The 22821-nt window shown below is 33.6% G+C and overlaps 1 protein-coding gene and 1 long non-coding RNA gene across 2 annotated transcripts in view; one reads left to right on the top strand and one right to left on the bottom strand.

The window, feature by feature from the left end:
- The window catches only part of LOC106099655, a 64024-nt gene that overhangs the window by 24530 nt on the left and 16673 nt on the right, over window positions 1-22821 (bottom strand). The gene's annotated exons all lie outside the window — the stretch shown is intronic.
- LOC106099665 lies at window positions 3301-4470 on the top strand. Its single transcript, XR_001225397.1, has 2 exons — window positions 3301-3476; window positions 3874-4470. It is a non-coding gene; the product is annotated as an uncharacterized LOC106099665 (long non-coding RNA).

Here is a 22821-nt window from a genome sequence, read left to right as displayed (position 1 = left end):
ACTAGCTATATCACGATTCGAATGTGATTTTGACTACGGGCCTTGTTTGATTCTGCATTGTCTACTGCTCTGCATCAATGTTCTGCCCTCGTGTGAAATAGACATTGAGAGTCAGTTGGGTCCTAATGCAAATAAGTTGGTTCTTGTTAGTTTAACAACATGCGGGTACCCGTTTGTAGTCGCTTAATCAGATATTAGATGTTTAGTTTGATTTACTATTAGACTTTACTATAAATTATATACAACTTATATTATCCGTTCATTTTGTTTATTACTAGGTATATTTTATGTCAGTAAGTAAGCGAAATAGATGCTTATACTAATTTTCTTGTAATATTAAAAGTTAACGGTACAATAACTACATCATCGCGATTTAAATAGACTACATATATACAGCGCCATCTATCAATGGATAAAACAAATGAAATACAAAGTTCTACATTTAAAATTCAAGATTATAAATGTAACAAGAGCTCTCAATCGTGCAAGGAATAAATCAATTCTGGACAGGAATAATCAGAGATAATCGAAGCGGCCACGTGTTGCTCAAGTTGCGCAGGACGTAACGTCGGTTCAACTTGCACGTGTTACTTAAATGTTACTTGGAAGTTCTCAAACTGCTGGCTTAAGAAAACTTTATTAAGCTAAAGCCTTTGTATTTATTTAACGTCGAAACATGAATTATTAATGAATATAAATGTTAATGTTAAAGAAAATTATAATATTCGTTTGTTTTTATTGAATTGGTTTCGAAGCCACTGAACTGGATTCATAAATTCTTTCGCCATTAAAAAGCTATTATGACCAAGTAATTTAGGCTTCATCATACTAGTATTATAAATATGAAAGTTCAGAATGGATGGATGAATGGTTGTTTGAGTTTGTAGCCTAAACGGCTAAACGGATTTGGATGAAATTTGGCATAGATGTAGAGAGTAGTCTGGAAGAACATATAGGCACGAAGGTTTTTTTTTTAATTCCACGCGGACAGAGTCGCAGGTGAAAGCTAGTCTTTTGATAAATAATTATACTTTCATACTTCACTTTATACTAATATAAATGAGAAAGTTTAGATGGATGGATGATGAAACTTGGTATAGATGTAGAGGATAGTCTAACATTTAAATTGCGAGCGAAAGAGTACATTTATTTAGAGGCGTTTTCCACTGGTGGTTACGACTTATATTAACACTTTGGCTGCCACTGGGACTAAATAAGTCACGGTTGGTAGTGCACTAATTGCACTTCGCATTATCGCAACGATAACGCGGACCAATATTTGTTTAGCCAGCGCAACACACGATTACTGATAACCGGTTATTACATTTGTAATTTTAGATTTAAACGCGGTAGGTCAACACCCTCACTGCCTGTATGCGTACTCGAGTGTTACGTATATTTTTAGCATAATGCACTGTTTTGTTACTATACAAATTGGACATACTATTATTATTTTTAGCAACTAGCTTTTACCCGCGAATTGTTCTGTGCGGAATTAATAAACAAACATCGAACTACGTGTAAAGACTACTACAGTCGCTAGGTTTTAGAACCTGAGTTAGCCCAGTTAGGTGAGTGCGTTTAGGGAACATTATAATTATACAGTTAAAGTTTCACCTGGACAGTTCGACTGTTAGAAGATAGCGGCCATATCAGGCTTCAAGTTCGTATTAAACAAGTTACAATTGCCGCAAGTTTTTGGATTAAAATATGTACTCGTTCCTTTACAAGCAGGATGCACGATTCGTTAATTTATAAAATAAATTAAAAAACGTATTGGAGCAAGTAATCAAGGGACCGGCTGCGTTCGGAAACGCAAGGGCGGACGATGAATGGACACTTTCTTCACTGCATGCAGGGACCAATGGCCGCCTATTACACCGTATCATTCAGTGTAAATATTATCTTGGAATGCGTTACTCAAATAGTAAGGATATTAATGAAATAAGAAAGGCTGAACGCACTTCTTATTTTTAATCAATAGTAATAGAGACATCGTTCTATTATAAAAATTAAAAAAAACTATAATTAAAAGAAATAAAACACCGCTTATCATTGCTTAAATTGCACAAATAACATCAAATCCGAGCATTGACAATTAGGTTTATATGAAATTATATATAAATTTATAATTAATTAATAAATGGCAGAGATTTCGTATATTACTCTAATATCTATTTCGGTCTAGTAAAAAATTTAAATACTTGTTTCGCTACGGTATGATAGGCGTCCTTATAACTGAAGGGATCGAGGGGATGGTGCGCTAAAATAGAGGGGATTACGGGGGAATTAGGTTGCCATGGCAACGGCTTGCCCTATAAAGTAATAGAGCGTGGCGTTTATACAAAAATAATGTAATATGAATGCGAGACCCGGGTCGGAGGGAAGGAATGTCTGATAGGAAAGCGTGAGATGTTTTCGTACTCGTGTTTTGGGTCTCGGTGTGTTTATTAAAATTTCCGAATATTCTAAGTAAATATTTTTATAGTTGATATAGCTATTGCGCGCGATTTCGTCCGCATGGAATTTAAAAATATGAAATATAGCTTACATTGCTCACTGATAACGTAGCGATTTATTGAAATCGGCGCAGTACTTTTTGAGTTTTTTCAGTATATACAAAAATACAAATATTTCCTCTTTATAATATTGTTACGTGTAAATATTCTTTGATAATTAGCTTTTTAATTTGTGACATGTTATATAATTTTGATACTCTTTGGATATAAAAACTGTAAGCGGTTACCAGGGGAACGTTGGTTGTTAAGTCAGGGGAAGGAATTAATAAAAATATAACTAACCTGGAATAAATCGTTTTAATTCGCAACAATATTAATATAGATAACTTCAAAATCTGTAATAAGACTAAATATATATTGTATCAATAATAAAGTTGTCCTATAATTACGGAAGCAGGAAATATTTGGAATGTACTATTTAATTTTTCAACTAAGTAGATAATATGCCACGTGAAGAGACGGTCGGCAATCCCTTTATTACTGGAAGTCGGGGCCATGTGCCGTGATTATCCTATTACCGGACCCCATTGTCTGTCTGTTCATCGCCAGCACGTCCGAGAATTATAGAATTATTTTAACATTGTATGTACTAAGATAAGTGGAGTTTATCTTATTGTCATGGTGTATAAACCCCAAAGAAATAAGTAAATTTAAAACCGACGATTACCAACAGATTTGTTTCTAAATTTTAATAATTGTTATATACATAAACATCTTACAAATTCATTTTATATACAAGCTAAAATCCCAAATAAATAATGCATAGATCCATTTTGTAGAACCCCTGTTACTCAGTCACCAAGGGACGTGTGGCACTTTGTCAAGGGACGCAGATCCCTTCCCCGGTTGGAACTGTGGAGGCTTACACGGCCATTAACTTACAACGAAGGGACCCTCGGCAATGGGGAAGGCTGTATGACCACTTCAACTCCCTAAGTTTTGAAAATAATTAAAAAAGTAGGTATAATTATTTACAGTAATTAATACAAAATTATGTCGTTATTTATTCTTAGGACGTTTAATCATGCAAAGAACAGAGGAGACGTATAGAAAGAAGATAATTCTTATGTGCTATATACTGCCAAATCCGAACGGTAAATTAGATTATAAATTAGGCTTTCCATACGCGAAATCAAGAGACTAAACGCTGAATTGTTTCCACTTAACGCATGCCTTCTATGTGGCCTGTATTTTTAGCAACTTTTAAGACATATAATGTGTAAAAATACTATATTTATATTTCTATCATTTACTTACTGGACCTGGTTTTCTCATTCCGCATTTCATTAAAAAGAGCAAAGAGAAATGCTAACTTAAAACCTACATACGTTAAGTATTAAAGTTTTAAGTACAGTAACAGGTTCCGTCGGTGACCTAAGTATGAAACTCGTGACAACGCTCCGCCGCATTCCGCCTTGTTAAAAACTTTAATGGTATACAAACGGTAACAAACTTTAAGCCACTGGAACTTTTACTTATCATATTCTACTCTTATGTAACAACTTGAAAGCAAAGTCGAAGAGTTTAAAGAGAAAATAGTCATTAAAGAATACAACATCCTAACACTTTTCAAAATCGAATTGCTGTCTCTTTCTAATACAAGTAGAAGAAGCGAGAGCTCAATTTATTTAAATATGCTTCAAGCGTTAATAGCGATATGACGTCACAAAGAGTTGGCTAAAGATTGGAAGCACTCAGGGTAATAAGATCACGGATGGCGGATGGAAATTTAGCGACAATCAATAGCAATGGAAGACATTTTCACCACGCATTAGTGATGTGCCAATATATCGATATTCGATATGCGCAGAACGGAATAAATATTCATGACGATCTCACGACGCTAAGAATTATGGGAATTATCCTAGTTATTCTATAAATCGATAATATTTTATATTTTAATACATAATCTGATCTATGAATATGTTAATTATAAAAAACATAAAATTCATAATATTTTCAATCGAGTTAATCTAATTCTTTTGTTAAAAGTTTAGAAAATAAATTTATAGTCAATAGAGATGCCAGCTAGTGATGTGCTATCGTTATAGAAAGTAAATATTGTTTTAACATATTTTTATTCTTTGTAATGTAAATTATTTCAAGTTTGAATACAAAATTATTTTCATTTGTATTAAACAATTGGATGGTCTCAACTGTTGTATAATAATTCATCGTTTCGCTGACAATCATAAGCACTTTTTTACGATACTGATAAAAACTTCAATTCAAATGTCAATTAATAGTAAGGTCAGTCTCCACTGTCGTGGGAATCAATAGTGTTGTGATGATGGTGTTTATATCGTAGGTACGTAGTATTGAAAGCACACATATCATACTATTATAAATAATTACGTAAGATACCACTATACAACAGCAAGTGACTTGCAATTTGTGTTCGTTAACTATTAACCTCTAACATATTGCGTAGAAACACTTTTACTAGCAATCCATATGTTCATTTATATAATTTAAACATCAATACAGATTTACTAAATCAACTCAAATATATATCTGGATAAATAATCAATCAATTTATCTTTAAACCCATGAGAATTCAAACACTAGTTGTTGTAAAACATCGATATCGATTAAATTGTTAATACATCACTAGAATCGCGTGACTCGGCTCATTACTCAAAACGCGATGCAAGAATACCGACAACAATACAACGTTAATTTGTTTTTAAAATTTCGTTCTTAATTAGCGTCGTGGGACGTAACATTTAATAGTTTTAACAATTGTAGAATTTAATTTCACTAACTTACTTCATAAGGAATAAGATATGGTAAAAGAACATGCAACGAGATGTTTGTATTTATTGTCACAGATTGTTTAAGTTTGAATGAAGCTATTTGAACTTTAATTGTAGGGACTGCAATGAATTGCCAGCGTCAGAGTTAATGCCTTTAACTCCCTCATAATTTAATAAGCTAAAAATTCGTCGTAAAGCCCCAGTTATAAAGAGAAACGGTGGTCAAATTTGGGGAAAGCACCCACCAAATGTAATTCCTAATAACTAGAAAGAAAACATAGAAAGGATAATGAAGCCCAATAAATATAACCCTTAAAGGAGCAGGAAATGAGTGCATGTTGTATCAAATTGGTGAATTCGTTGAATATTGTAACATATTGGTTTTGTTAGTTGTACGACTTCTTGATAGACAGATAAAAAAACATGCCCTTAAAACCCTTTGAAAAATTGGTTTGCTAAGTACAAAAGTGATGTTTCAAATTCGATTGCGAATACCTATTTACACAAATATTGATTCAAATTAACTATAAGTAAATTTTAAGAATTAACTTTGAATTGCTACTTAAGCAACCACTGTAGATTTCTCATTAAATTTACATCCTTAGTGGACTACTTACGTAAGAGTATTTATGGAAGAGGAAGGCCAAAGACAGTATGGATGGATTGTGTGAAAGAGGATATGCTTAAGAAAGGAGTGGATGACGGCTGATAGAGATGTTTGGAAGAGCAGCACAAACTGTGCCGACCCTCCGTAAGGGATAAGGGCAAGTTGATGATGATGAGTGGACTATTAACGTCTCAATATGGTTAAATAGGAGAAACGAATTGATTGAATACTCGTATTTCCGTAATAGAAATATTGAATCGATAACTTCCGGGCAATATTCGTGGTTGTTCCGTATTGCGGCCGTCTCGCAAATCGGTCTGTCAGCTATTCATACGAGATGAACAAAGCCTTAACAAACGTGTGTCACGCTCAAGGGGGCTATATTTCATAACAGAGGTGAATACGAGCAAAACAATAGCAGTACTCGACTGACCGGGTTAACGTGCCATCTACGTGACGGCATGCTGTACGGTCAGTAGAAAAGAGTTCTTTCTCTTTTATCCCTAACTAATTAGAAAGGAATAGCTATGATACATTTTAAATCATGGATGTTTGTTCTCTTATGACATTTTAAACAGAAATAGAGTATAAATATAGGGCAGACAGCTCTTTTAATTTCATATTAAATAATTATAGTACCAATACTATATACGACCTTGGGCGTGGTGTTTTGAGTGCTCTCAAGTTACGAGTTCGTGGAAATATATTTTTCTGTGTGCAGCCAACCGTAACTAATGCAGTTACATGGCTAAAGAAATCCACACTTAGGATGACAAGCGTAAGCACAGACCATTTTATTGCGTAATATTACCTACGTCTCATACTGTTTTGCATAAATATTTTAGACTAGGTTTCGCCCGCGACTACGTCCGCGTGAAATTAAAAAAAATACAGAAGCAAGTACTCCACGTGTTCTTCCAGAATATCCACTACATCTATACCAAATTTCATAGAAATCCGTTCAGGCGTTTAGGGTACAAACTCTAACAAACATCCATCCATCTAAACTTTCGCATTTAAAATATTAGTATGAAGTATGATGTCCTAACTATACGCAACTTTTAACTCTCTCAAACGAGACTCTGTCTCTGTTCTCTGTTCATCGTTTCCTTACTTGTAAAAGGAGACAGAGGCTTTGAATGGAGACTTCTATTGAACTTTTCTTGTAACATGTCGCATTCTGTAAGGCTTTCAGCTTTTATAGTAATTAAAACTAGTATAGTGTCATGTTAATTTTCTAAATCAATTATTGCTCTCACTTAAGTTTCAAAATGGCCGCTCACCAATCAACCTGGTACATTAATATAAAGGTGAGTTAGTAACAGCAAAGTCTAATTAATTTTCTCTATCGTAAGCGAACCAGTATTACATTGATTTTGTTGGCGAATGACCTTTATTGTGTTACTGTACTCTGAGATTTCTGTGATGTAAGGTAATTTTAGAGAATATGAATACAAAAAGTCGAAACTTTTAGCGTAATCATTACTAATGTATACTATTATAATAAAGCGTAAACACACACTTCTTTGTTGCCTAAGATGTCAGCAATTACAGCATATTTTTGAATAATCCTTTTTTTAATAAAAAGCCCTACACTTGCGTCACGCTTTAAGCTATATACTTTCGCGCCATTAAACTTATGGTTAATATTTTGGATAAAAAAACCTAATGTGGGAAAGAGACCATAAGTTGCTGCCAACATCAAGGAAGTAAAGTTGCCATGTTTTGACATCATGTCATGTCATTTTAACATTTGCAATTGATAATTTGACAAATGTGAACAATAAAATGAAATTTTTATATTTTTTTGCGGATGAAGTCGCACGGGAACAGCTAGTATATTATAAATGAGGAAAGATTTGTATTGACGTATCATAAAAAAACTACGTCATCAGCGAGTAACACAAGTTATGTTTTTTTTTATTTCACAGGGACAAAGTCGCGAGCAATTAGTGATATTTCCACAAACAGTAGTTTTTAAAAATAAGAATAGAGATTAACTGAACGTGTTCAAATGTGACGTTACTAATTCTTTAACCTTATTCTTCTTAGGGTGAGTTGCACCATATCGCCGGTTACCGTTAAAGTTAAAATTATTTGTAACGATAATATTTGGAATAACCTTAAAATTTACTAAGGGTGAGTTACATTAACTAACTATAAACCTTAACCAGCACATTCCCGATGGTTACGTCTACGGATGTTCATGATATTCGCTATACCAGTTTTGCGCTGATCAAAATGACGTCATATTTGACACTAATCATAACCGCCCGATTTTGGGCGGTTATAGTTAGCGTTACGGTTAGTGTCAGTTCGGTAGTGTCAACTGTCACAAGCTCTTATCTTCAAAAGTACAAATAATGGAAAAAGTAATGGAAAAAGAAAATCTCTACTATTATCCTATACGTAATCCAGAAGAATAAAGTCTTGCGTGCTCGGAAATAATGGATTTCCAAGATGGAACTCGAAATTTGGCCAAACATTCAGTTTGGACAAATTTCGAGTGTCAAAGGTCATAGCAACAGCGCTTGTCCCTTTTCTCTTATTTAAAATAATGTCCTCCATATAAGGACAATTTATAATATGCATTGAGAGGACAATTTATAATATGGAAAATAAAAAAAGATGCATTTATATTTGTATAATTTTATTGCTTCATTTTTGCTACATATTTGAGTATTAAAGTAAATACAGTTTCAATAATGGCCCAAACTAGTCTATTTTCACATTTTCTCCATCTCCGTGGGCAAAAAGTTAATGTCACTATAAAATACTATGCGTATGATACATAAATATATACGGCGAAACATGAATTTCCAAACATTTTAATTTACGTAAATGTCATTCTTGACACCAACTTGACACTTTAGTGACATTCAGGTTTAAATGTTTCCATTGTAAAAACGAAAAACACATAAAACCTCTGTGAGAATATGTTTTTGCACTTGTAACCCTATTAACTATAACTATAACTTTTACGATAACCGGCGATTCGATGCAACTCACCCTTAAGCTTTATATTTTAATCTATGTATGTATGTGTATATATTGTAAACACAATACCCTTGCAGCAGATGTTGCGCACACCTGGCGTCTTTTTTATCTATATCACTTACAACGCTCGATTTTATGACAGACATCCAGGGGTCACAAACTTTTGGATCGAGTACCACATGAAGAGTTCTTCTGTTGTTGAAATATTGGTACAAAAATATTGTCGTTTATTCTTTGAATAAACAGAATGCAATGTGTTATAATAAGTATTAGAATTTCACGACTACTTATTTACGTCATTGATTCTCATTTTTCCTTTTAAACTCCAAATGTTATAAATCATTTTCCGTATCAAGTAAACAGATTTCTATATGATATACATTGAAGTTATTTATTATGTAAGGAACAAGTCGATATTACGTTAAACAACAAATATAATACAGCCGCATTAATTTAGCTCGAGGCTCCGAGTGCGAGCGGCCCCGCAGTGTAGCGCCCCTGTTCCCTGCTTTTGTATTTTTTAATACGAGTTTAGGCGAAGCTTTTCAATACATTTTTTACATTTAATTAACTAGCGTAATATTGATAGGAAATGATTAATTGTGATATTGTTGTTTTATAATTTATCAAGACTTTAGTTTGTAGCCATAATTTTATGAAGAAAACAATAAAAAAATATTAAAGAGATTGACTTACTAATGCAATAAATTTTGAGAAGTCCTTTAGCTTTGAATTCTTACCTGTAATAAAAACAAACCATAATTTAGCAGAAACATTCAAACATAGATTATGTAACTAAGTTATATTTTTTTTATACTTTTTTAAGATTAACCGATCAAATAAATTTAAACGTTTTTCTTAACCTTAACCGTCTTAATAATTTAGAAAGTAATTATAACATCCTAAGGATAGATTGAATGGAATCATTATCGGGTTAAATCATTGACATACTAAACTTTACATAAAAATGCTTTGTCTTTGAATCTTCCGTGTCACAGAAATGGTGTCAACAAGTTTTGTCGGCGACTGTACGATTATCTCATCTACGGCGATGGCACTTAATATGGTAATGCGTTTAATCATAGCTGCATTGTGAACGCGAGCGTACAAAGGACAATGTCTTTACAATCTTAAAGAAGAGCCTTTATGTTAACCAATCAACGCTTTTGTACTGCTAGAGAGATTATAAGGGTAGTGTTCGTGTGGGATTCATCAGACTTATAATGCAAAATCTTACAATTATTTACATTTGATTATAGCTATTTGTTATTAATACTGGCTGGCTAAAGATGACAGAAAATTGAGGACAATCAAAGAGTAAATAAAAAAAAAAGTTTAAAGCTTCATTTTTTAGGATATCTTGTTAATTTGTACCTTCAGGAGTTAGAGATAGAAAAATAGAATAATCAATCATCTTTGAAATGCACTCTAATGTATTCTACGTAAGTCTGTTAGACCGGTTAGGTCCAACGAGTGTGCCTAAATTGGAGCTAAGCTAGGCTCCATTAACGGCTTAACCGTCTGCTCGATATGGCGAGGCGGGCGATTTGAATTCAGACCTAGATTCACTTAGGCGCCTTGCCCATATCAATCCAAGCTTCAAATACGCTCTCTGAATATTCTAAGAGATATCCAATGATACTTTTAGCATACGATGTACGTAAATTCCCGCGACAATGTACTAATGGTTAAGAGTTACTACCAATAGGCGGAGTGATTTCAAATTTAACAAATCGTTTGAAAAGCAAGCTTATTTTGTATAGTTACAAGAATTATTAAAATCTTCAATGAAATGCCTGATTGGAATGTAAACTATGGTAATATAATAAAGCGTAAACACACACTACTTTGTGGCGGACTTCAGCAGTCACTGTATATTTTTGAATAATTTTTCTTTAATAAAAAGCCCTACACTTGCAACACGCTTTAGGCTATATGTTTCACGCTATTAAATTTAGGCGGTAAATAAATTGGAAAAGTCCTTCATATTGGAAAAGGATCATAAACTAAAAGCTACCAACATTGAGGAAGCAGTTATATATAGTAATAGTATTTTTTTCATTTTCAAATGACCGCATTTAATTGTAGAAACTTTGCACGGGAACGTCTAGTTTTGGATAATAATCTATGGTAGAAACTAATGACCATAAAATCAACAATACTAATGCATGTTTTAAAAACATTATAAGAGCACAATCACTACTGAATTTCTATCGATATCACACATTCCATTATATAGTACAACACTAACAATTCAACAAGATATTAACAAGAACATACACAGTGTAAAACCATACAAAGCGCGTAACGTGTTTCTAAGTATCATATAAACAGTTATAGGTCTCTAACCGTCCCTAAAGTCCCGGCAACGTAGATAAATACTGCGGTCGACTTCAGTATGCTTTATGACTTCCAGTAAGCATCCGGCCCATGCTAATATTGATGTTAGGGATTTCGCGTTTAAAATATAACTTAAGTATGTAAAGCGTAAGACTTCATATTGCAGTAAACAACTGTATAATTTAAAGTATATGCCACAGGAAGATGGTAAAGCCGAAAGCAATTTATCGTGGTAAATTTATTTATTTATTGTGATTCGACTGCCGATCTGTGCCGATTGATTTTTGCTAAGTATCCGTGACACTGCATTGGACAATTGTATCATCAGCAATTTCTAGTTGAATTACAAATAAACAGAATTCACGATTTACGGGTAACATGAATAAGAGCTTGTTGTGAGTCGCGATCTCATATTTTGTTATGAATCTTATAACAATGAAATTCCGGTTTTATTGCGCATAAAATATACACATTTCTTTACGGAGATATTCTTTATGTAGTACATGGTTTTTACGACCGATAGCTACATACATATGTAAAAATAATGCCAAATATGGGTGATAATGAAAAACGAACTAACATATCTTTTTGTAGAAAATAACAATTGTTAAATGTATCTCGACGTTCCAAGTTTCTCTAAAATATTGAAGTTTTAAATTGGCGCCAGTGGTCGAGAGATTGAAAGCAAAAGGTTAACGTGGTATGGACATGTTATGCGACGCGAGGATGGGGACATAACCATTAACAAAGGTAGAGGAAGAACGAAGAAAGTATGGATGGATTGTGTGAAAGCGGATATGCTTAAGGGAGTGGTTTCAGATATGGCGGCTGATAGAAATGTGTGAAAGAGCAGCACATACTGTGCCGATCCTCCGCAGGGAAAAGGACAAGTGATGATGATCTTGAAGTTCCTACATATAATACAAATTATTATTATTTTGAATCAAAATTAATTCTAACAATTGCCTATTAAAGAACACGATAGTGTAACAAAAAAGTTGTTTGACAAAAAAAAAGTTGTTCTGTTAGTTTGAAGTTCAATAAACCATTGTATATCGAAGGCCGGTGTCGTTTTACGGGTTACATTTTCTATGGTTCAATTACCTGCGCTCGTCGAACGGCGATAACACCAAAGATTCATCTAATATAGAGATTCTCAAACATTTTTGTTCATAAAGATATTTTTGAAATGATTTCGATGAAACTTTCCCTGTGTCATCTAACACTTCGTCCTCTCTTCTAGGGATCTAACACTGCACTTACCACTTTAAAAAACACTGACCTATACTATATCTTAATAGACATCTTACTTATAAATCCTATTATTAATAGATTTTTAAATTAATTTAATCACTGTGTTAACAAAAACAAAGATTCCTTTGTTAATAATCGTAAGTTTGTAATGCATACCGGCAATGAAAAGAACACTTTACATGTTTGTAATGTAGACAAAACTTTTTACTACATTACGATTATATAGTTGCCACGTATATCAGAGTAAGTTACAACACGTAAAAGATTGATGCTACCTTAGTAAGAAATGTGTTTGTACTTAACGTTACCAGTGCTGCACCGATTTATCGCTTCACATTGTTAAATAACTAAGTAAGGCAATATATAATCTACACTTATCGTAAGTTCAAGTGACCGTTAAATGACTCTGAGTCTAATAAAGTAGTAAAATATTGAATTAAAGTATTAATGGGATGACGCTTACGTTATTTCGTGTAATATAAAAGCGCGGGCACATCTTTGGATATACCCTCGCACAACCGTAGTCTCGCTTTGATTCCTATGAACTTATATGGAGGTGCGCACACTGATCGATTTTTAATTGTGCAAACTATTGAATGGACAGCAAAACAATCGACAATCGCACAACAGTTGTGTGATAGCTTAGTAAAGGTTTCCGTCCGTTCTTCAGCAACAATGACATGATTACGTTTTTTCAATGTAATCATACTATTATAAATGCATAAGTTTAGATGGATGGATGTTTGTTAGAGTTTGTAGCCTAAACGGCTGAACGGATTTCAATAAAATTTGGCATAGATGTAGAGGATAGTCTGGAAGAACACAAGCTACTTCTCTAAATTCCGCGCAGACGTAGTCACGGGCGAAAGCTAGTGTAATATAAAAACAGAATTATTTTTTCTGACAGTCGACAGATTTTTCAATACGTGGATTGATTAATCTGTGTACGCGTGTAGGTGACGTATTATAAATCATGTCTTACCAAAGAATGTTTCATTACACCTGATGATATATGGTTTTCTATTGATGTAGCTTATTGATCCAATAAAAACATCTAAAATGTAAACTGAGTTAAAAATTAGAAGAGATTTTAATTATTTACTTTTTTTTGTGAACCCAAAGGATAAAATTCAATAAATTTTATTTCTGATTAAAATTATAAATGCTAATGTTTAGATGGATTTTTGTTGGAGTGTGCCGCCTAAACGACTGAATCCCGATAAAATCTATACTATTATAATAAAGCGTAAACACACACTTCTATGTTGCCTAAGATGTCAGTTATGACAGCATATTTTTGAATAATTCTTTTAATAAAAAGCCCTACACTTACGTCACGCTTTAGGCTATATGTTTTCACGCCATTAAACTTAGGCGGTAAATACTTTGGATAAAAACCCTACTGTGGGAAAGAGACCATAAGTTGCTGCCAACATCAAGGAAGCAGGATTTCCAAGGTTTGTCATGTCATGTCATTTTGACATTTGCTATTGATAATATGACAAATGTAAACAATAAAATAAAATTTTCATATTTTCATGCGGACGAAGCCGCACGGGAACAGCTAGTTTGGCATAAATTTAGAGCATACTTTTGTTTATTTTAAAACCAGACGGTGTCGTTTACGAAAGCAAGTGTACTTATAAAAAATAGTTAATTCGGACACTAATGTGTCCTCAAATAAACTGCTTTACGTGGCTTTTACAATTAAATTCAAAACAGAATTTTATCCAATCTTGTATTTAATAAGGAAAGAAACGAAACATCTTATTAATACATTGATTCCATGCTTAAGATTTCGAGTGCAATATCTTACGACGAATGCCTCTTCAAAACACCCATTTGTAGAAATGAATTCAGATATTTCAATATCTTCACGATAGGGGATGCTGTCTTTGTTCCAAGCTTAAGGGGAGTTAGCAAGAGGGATGCGAACTGAGGGTACGCGATTGTACTTACTTAAGGCTTGGTAAGGTGGGGAAAGTTGAACAGCCTCTTTGTACAGTATTAGATGAAATAAGGTATATGAATAATTTGTAAGGCATAATTAGTCGAAGGTAAAATGTTAAAAATCTTTATTACCAATTCATATTATCTATATTATAGAGAGGATAAATTTGGATTTTTATAAGTATTGAAATAACTGAAAAACTACTGGAACTTATTAAAAAAATACTTGCGCTAAAAACGTTATCACCAAGTATATGTATTTACTATTTCTAATTCCACATGGACGAAGTTGCAAGCAACAGCTAGCTAATAATTTGAGGCTATTTCAAGGACTTATCTTGTATTTTATTTTAAGACTAGCTGTTCCCGTGCGACTTCATCCGCATGAAATTATGAAAACTTTTGTTTCATTGTTTACATGTGTCAAATTATCAATTGCAAATGTCAAAATGATATGACATGATGACAACCTTACTTCCTTGATGTTGGCAGCAACTTATGTTCTCTTTCCCACATTAGGGTTTTTATCCAAAATATTTACCCCCCCAAGTTCAATAGCGTTAAAATATATAGTCTAAATCGTGACGCAAGTGTAGGGCTTTTTGATAAAAAAGGAATTATTCAAAAATATGATGTAATTGCTGACATTTTAGGCAACAAAGAAGTGTGTGTTTACGCTTTATTATAATAGTATAGATGTATACCTTCTAATCTGTCTTATCAAAACATTTAAATTCGTCTTACATTAAAGACACTAATCTTGTTAATAACATTGATGCATTCATTAACTTAAAATGATATTTAAAAAACAATTGAAACACGAATCATTCATAAACTTTGTATAGCATCACGAACACGATGCAGTTGCAGTCAGAATATAAAATTCGTCATTTAAACAACTAGTTAATTGTGCATGCAACACGGCCGCTGACACGACAAGCCATGTTGACTTCCGCTCTCCTAATGGAGTATACAGGCGCCGATGTATTCGCAATAGACACCCGCTTTTGGCACTGTTTTGGAAACATGTTTTAAAGATTACATCTATTAAATTTGAATTCTATTAATGAACTAGACGTGACTCGCGTCATCACTCGTTGATCTGTACACATTTTTAGAAATCTTACTATCATACTAATATTTTAAATGCGAATGTTTAGATGAAAATTGGTATAGAATTAGAGGATAATCTGGAAGAGCATATAGGCTTTCATTTATAATATTAAGTGATAAACGAGCAAGCAGGCACCTGAATCCCCCGAAATGGAAGGCGACCGCTGCCCATAAATATCCGCAACTGCAGATGCGTTGCCTACCTTTATTTGACGGAGGAGGATACACACATAAAGAGGCCTCTTCCCCTATGCGTCACCTCCACCGTCAAATCCACTTTTTCTTTCCATCTTACATTTTTTATTTCCACGCGGATGGAGTCGCGGGCGAAAGCTAATATACTCAATATATATTGTTATTTATAGGCGAATTATCCACCTTATTTTTAATGATTGTATCAAAATACAATCTATACAACTTCTGTAATATACACATGCATACTAAAACACATTTGTGACGCGTAATAAATGATTACGAGGCATATAAAGTATCAACGAACTACCGTATAGAAATAAATATGGGGTAAGATATGACTTAAGTGTACTTTTCCCCTACACACCCCTGCGGAAGACACGCTATCAATGTTGAGATATCGATTTGAGACAAGAAAACTAGTTATGCAGAGTATTAAATACATAGAGAGTTTTTTAATAAATGATTTCATTCAATTATACTGGGTTACTGAAGTTTCCATTAGTGTTAGGTTGACATCAATTGCAAAGGACTAAAAGTTACGTAGTTCGGAAAAGCATCTCATGATTTCGAACCAAACACTCGATTGGTTAAATGTAGTTGGGAAATCGGCCATAATACGAAAAATTGATGCATTTTTTTTAAGACAACATATGAGTAAATAACGTAAAAAACCCCTTAATCGCCTTCACTTTATAGTGGTTATTTGAGGATGAGTTTCACCGGGCAGTGAAATAAACCACTATATAATAATAAAACAGTTTATTGTTTCACGTACACGAATACAAGTTAAAACGTACACGAAAACAATATAAACAAAGAAAACACGTAAACAAAATGGCGGGCGAGAGGGCAAACGAGCGAGGTGTCAGCACAGTGTAGCAGCGCGAGGCGACTGTTGTTCGGCCGGCGCGGCGCGGCGCATGATTTGCAGTTCGGACGATTTGCGTCCGCGCCGCGCGTGGCGCTGTGCCTGTGTAGCGTGATGAAATTATGTATATAAATGTGGAGTGTGCGTGTTTGTCTCTGTATGTGTTATAATAATATTTGTATGTGAATATATATGTGATGAGTTTTGCGTGTGTAATGTTGTGTTGTGAATGTGTGTGAGTGAATGTTATATAATAAATAAATGTAGTGTAATATATAAATAAATAAATAAAGTACACTACAACTTCATTGGTTCCTACTGTATGTGCACATCTTTGTATAGTAAATTATCTCAACTTGTATATCATAACACCATAAATATACACCTCCCAATTTATATCACTAGTAAAGTGAGGTCTATTCCATCGTGAGGTCTATGGCACTGAGGTACGGTCACGAAATAGCCTCGAGTGTTCATGAATCTGACGCTATCAGTAAATGGTTTTAGTACCGCCCAGCACCGTTAGGACTGATGACCTCAGTTGTTTAGTTTCTTTTGCTTGTAATACATTGTTATTCCGGTCATTTTTAACAAAAACAACTTGAATTCAACTTAAAAATATCAAAAATTAAAATTATGTTTAACAATAGCATTATGTTAACATCACGGAATATTGTAAAGCCTCTTTCGTGCAAGCGTTTTCTTATCAAAATATGTTTTTCGAGGCCTAAAATAACTGATCTCAAGTTTAGCATACATCCCAAAAACACAAAATGCCTCAGTGAAAGAGAATCTCTCAAAGATTAGTTAAAAGGCTTAATATTAAATTTAACACGAATATAGACTCACCATCTATCTGCATGTCCTTATCTACGATTATTATTTTTAAAACACACTTAGGGTCAGCCATACAGGTTTCGTTCATCAGATTGATATATCTTCCATCATCTCAGTCAATCCCTTCATCATGTCATCTTATACTCAATCTTGGATAGATCTTTTCCTATGCTTTCATCACTCAGTGTACCTCCACACTAAAATTTATAACTAAACCGTATATAGACTCTATAATATAATAGTAACTTGCTAATGTGTATCTAACTTGACTTACTTTCGCCCGCGATTCCGTCCGCGTGAAATAAAAACAAAATTACCTTTCGGATAAAAAAAGAATTATCAAAATCGGTCCACTAGCGGCGGAGTTATGCCGTAACACACATAAAAAAATATTGACGAATTGAGTACCTCCTTCTTTTTGGGAAGTCGGTCAAAAAGTAAGTAGCCTATGTGTTCTTCCAGACTACATCTACGTTTATACTAAATTTCATCGAAATCCGTTCAGTAGTTTAAGCTACAAAATCTAACAAACATCCATCCATCTAAAGTTTCGCATTTATATTAGTATGATTGTATATCTAAATATGACTGGATATATGAATAAATATCTAATTAATGTACATTGTTAACTCTGTTTTCTTTCACTAATTATGCTCGGAGCCGGCATTTAGATAATTAACCGGCATGTTGGAAACACCGACAGTGAACAATAGATAAATATATAAATATTAAAACAAAGGAAAACGAGACAGCGAGGCACGAACTACGGTCACGTCCCCACAATCTTTATAAGAACGTGCGGTACAAAAGAATAAATATTATAATAAAACATAAGATGGACATTCGCTCTATAGAGAACAATGAATAATAACTAATGAAAATCTTTATTCAAAGAACAACCAAGCGATTAAAATAATATTTAAATGAATCCAACGTAAATAATCGTATCCCACAAATATCTTGCAATTTTTACATTTCTGTTATCTACAGAATGTTAATTTTGTTATGTAATTATTATTGAGTAAAAAAATATGCATGTATATATTTTTGTACACATATATTGGTATTTATATAACGTGCGCGTAATAGCATACTTTCAGACAAACCACAGTACTCGTTCATATAGCGTCGTTCACGGCAGCTGCTTTTAATTGATGATAATTAAGCCATGAACGGTAATTATCTACAACTCTTAATGAGTCAAGTATGCGCCACGCCCATTTATTAAATCCAGTGTGACATGACCCTAACATCGTTGAGTCGATGTTGGGATTTGTTACTTTTTTTATTTAATTTTTAATTGGTATAAACCTCATAATACATCGTTATTAGCAACCAATAAATTAAAATATGGCTACATATACAATCCTTATCAACCTGCCCTTGTCCCTCAAGAGGGTCGGCGCGTATGTGTTTTTCCATAGATCTTCATCAGCTGTCATATATGAATTCACTGCCTTACGCATTTTTTTTAAATATAAGGTGGTAAACGAGCAAGCGGCCACCTGAATCTACCAAAATAGAAAGTGACCACTACCCATAAACATCCGCAATTGCAGATGCGTTGCCCACTCTTAATTGACGGAGGAGAAGACGCACATAAAGAGGACATTACCCCTTCCTATGCGGATTCTCCACCATCAAATCCACTTTTCCTTTCCAGCCTTCCCTCTTAAAAAAACGGTGGAAAGTGAAAGGGACTAAAATTAAGCTTCCGGAACCACACTAATCAGATGAAACGCGGAATTGATCCCACTTCACGCCTGTCTTCTGTGTGGTCGTGGTATTACACCGGGCGAGCCGGCCCATTCCGCGAAGATGTTAAAGCGGGCTCTACCACTGTTACACGAATGAATAATGAAATAATAAATCCGAATGGATTGTGTAAAGATATACCGCACGTCTTTTACACAATCCATTCAGATTTTCTTCACTCTATTTCTCAATAAGTACTACATGTGTCTTTTTTTTTCTTTTTCGGCTTACACGTGCCTTTAAATAGAACTTGTGAATTTTATAATGGCGTAATTTTCAAATATGGAACGTCATTTAATTTTGAATTTGGAACTGCAATAATAGTGTTCTGCAGTAATTTATTACGTCACTATCAGTTCTAGTTCGAAGCCTAATTAACTGCCTATTACTTACACTTAGCTTGTGACGTTTGAAATGCAGCATGCCTTAAGATCAAGCCATATTCTACTTTATGTAATTCGTTTATTTATTTAACGCTTATTACAATTAATAATATGTTAAAGTTCGTACATTTTTTCTTGTTATTTGTTACGATAGGGTAAGCTTTTTTTAAAATTTAATCAGAAGTATTTAACCCGAAAATGAAGACTTGAAAAAGTCTAGTACTCACGACTTAAGCTAATATGTTAATTTGGATTATGAGATGCATTGAGTATATTCGATAATCGACCTTATACTTTGGTCATGAAAAATTACTTTTGAAGTAATATATCTTACTTTCTAATAACCCTTTAATGCTATTATCTGATAAATTTGTGCATCTTTCGGTCACATTTCGCTAGTTTTTTTACCCGAATGTTAAACAAATTTGAATGTTAGATAAATATTCTCTCCGTTATATTTGTTATCATACGACACTAAAATTACTCTTCTGTCATTAATGAACTGGACTAAAACGTTATACATTGTCTTACTTATTGTATACCGATAAAAAAAATACTAAAAAACATTACTATACAAAACTCAAGAACACTCGATTTTGAAGTATCAAATTGTTTGAGAAAACAAGATTCGAATCCCAAAATTATCAAATGTTACATAACATCTCAATTGAATAGCGCTAATGGATCTTCTATCTCGCTCGCACGCCAGATGTGGCCACACCTGGTGCCTTTGTTACTGGACACTTCCGTTGCTGATATCAATATGCATAAACATTTATCTCACAAAAACGTGCTACGATAGAATGAGATAAAAGATGCGTATAAGTCGGTATTTTATATGCAGTAAGTTTTATTTTAAACTACCTTTTGCCCGCGACTTACAAATTAATAACCTCTGTGTATTTCCGGGCTATGTTCTACATCTGACATCTAGGTGAGTTCAGAAGTTAAAATTGTAAACTCTAACATCAATCCATCTAAACTTTCGTATATATAAACATCATCATCCACTTGCCCTTATCCCTTATGGAGGGTCGGCACAGTATGTTGCTCTTCCATACATCTCTATCAGCCGTCATATCTGAATCCACTCCTTTCTTAAGCATATCCTCTTTCACACAATCCATACTTTCTTCGGTCTTCCTCTACCTTTGTAGCCATCTACATTCATTCTTAACACTTTCAGGTTTATGTTCCCATCGTCATTTATAATATTAGTACGAATTGTTATGTATTTTTTTTTATCATAATGCTTTATATGTTTTTAGTTATAATTATTTTTATCATCAAACATAACTTGTTTTTATGTGGTGCGTTGGCTTCCTATCATACTAATATTATAAATGCGAAAGTTCAGATGGATGTTTGTTAGAGTTTGTATCCTAAACGATTGGATTTCGATAAAATTTGGCACAGATGTAGAGGATAGTCTGGAAGAACACAGCTATTTACTTTTTTTTAATTCCGCACGGACGAGTTGCGGGCGAAAGCTAGTTATAAATAAAAAAATAATTCGTAAGACATTAATTTATCGCTTTCGGAAATAAGGAGTTTCTCTTGTGAAATACATTTATTTAAATTTACTGATAAATAAATAGTAATTGCTTTCGAGAAAATTGTTTACCTTTTGAAATCCATTGCATAATTTAGAAGAAAATTTCGTAGAATTCAAAACCCAATCTTATTTTTCCAACAGTGTGTGGAATAAGCGATAACAGTCTTACAGTATCGGAGTGAACTAATTTTACTAAAGGTTCAATCCTTGTTAATAATTCACACTCAATCCTTGAGCCTCGGCACTAGATCAAGGGAACATTTAAATGCTTAATTTATAAGCTATCGCGTTTCGCATTTACTATTGGAACTTATTAATATATTCAATAGGGTAATTTTCACGTGATTACGTTAACGTTACGTCACTAGTCAAAAAGTAAAATAGATTAACTATTTCGCAATTTTGCATGTTTTTACTTAGTTTACTTTGTAATAATAGCTAGATATGTTGCGTCTAATAATGTATAACTAGTGTTTTATTTAATTTTATTGTTAAATAAATGAATTTATTTTTAATATTAAGGTAAAAAACGAATTAGATTAGGTTTTAGCGTTACTAGCTCCCCGGTGAGATTACTGCGATGCCCCCTTTTTAAGGCGTGAGTGTGTAAACATGGTGATGTGTAATTCGCAGATCTGAGGCCCTTTTTGACTAGTGCCCTGAGCGATCGCCCAATCGCGCTCTACCCTAATGCAATCCCTGCTTCGAATGATACATTATTCTTGACAGTTGGTCAAGTCATTTACGCTATTCACAATAAATTAGTGGCAAAAGCATCCCGTATCTTTTCGCATTTGATACACCCTGTAGCTAGTACTGTCAGCATTGTATATGTATAGCATGTATGTTCCGCAAGATGATATTACAAACGACATATGAGTTGTTTGACATCGATATTTTATTAGGTCGAGTGGTCGAGAAAAATTTATTGTGACAATTGAATGACTAGGTCCATCGAGGACGAAGTAAACATTTATTTATACATTACGTTAGTACTACTTTATGCCCGCGACTCTGTTCGCGTGGAATTTAAAAAAAGTAGCCTAGGTGTTCCAGACTATCCTCTACATCTAAGTCACATTTCAACGAGATCCGTTTAGCAATTTAGACTTTCGCATTTATAATATTAACACATTATATTAGTATAGATATACCTCTTAGCCTTATTAGGGTTATCCCAAATGTCACTTGTTAATTTTTATAATACATACAAGCAAGCGATTCATCCAAATTAGTGAGTGATTTGTACAAGCTTTATAATATGAAAACAAAATGCTCCTTTTAACTTTTTAATAGTTTTAGTTATCAACAGTGTTTCAAAACTAGGTCGTTCTTTTAGTCCTTAATGCGGAAGGTCCATAATAAAATCGATCCATAGAGGATTTAACAGTTAACTCGGAATTAACTACGATGTTAACTGCGGTAGAGTAAGAGATAATCTGTGCGGAAAGCTGGACATTGTATTATAATCCTGCTATAGTATTTTAATCTTAATTCTAAACTGTAAGCATTTTAACTAGATATATAATATTAATTAAATTTACCACCTCATCATCCCCAGCTATACGTCCCCACTTAGAGACTCGAAGTCTACCCCAAGTTACGAGTGATTAGACAGTTTACCGCGTACAATCCAAAAAAGTATAGATTCTTTACAAATATAACAATGGTATACAATGATTGCAAAACCGG

Source organism: Papilio polytes, unplaced genomic scaffold, assembly GCF_000836215.1.
Source record: "Papilio polytes unplaced genomic scaffold, Ppol_1.0 DF824347.1, whole genome shotgun sequence".
NCBI lineage: Eukaryota > Metazoa > Arthropoda > Insecta > Lepidoptera > Papilionidae > Papilio > Papilio polytes.
The sequence above is the reverse complement of the archived record's forward strand: the minus strand, read 5'-3'. Positions and strand labels throughout refer to the sequence as shown.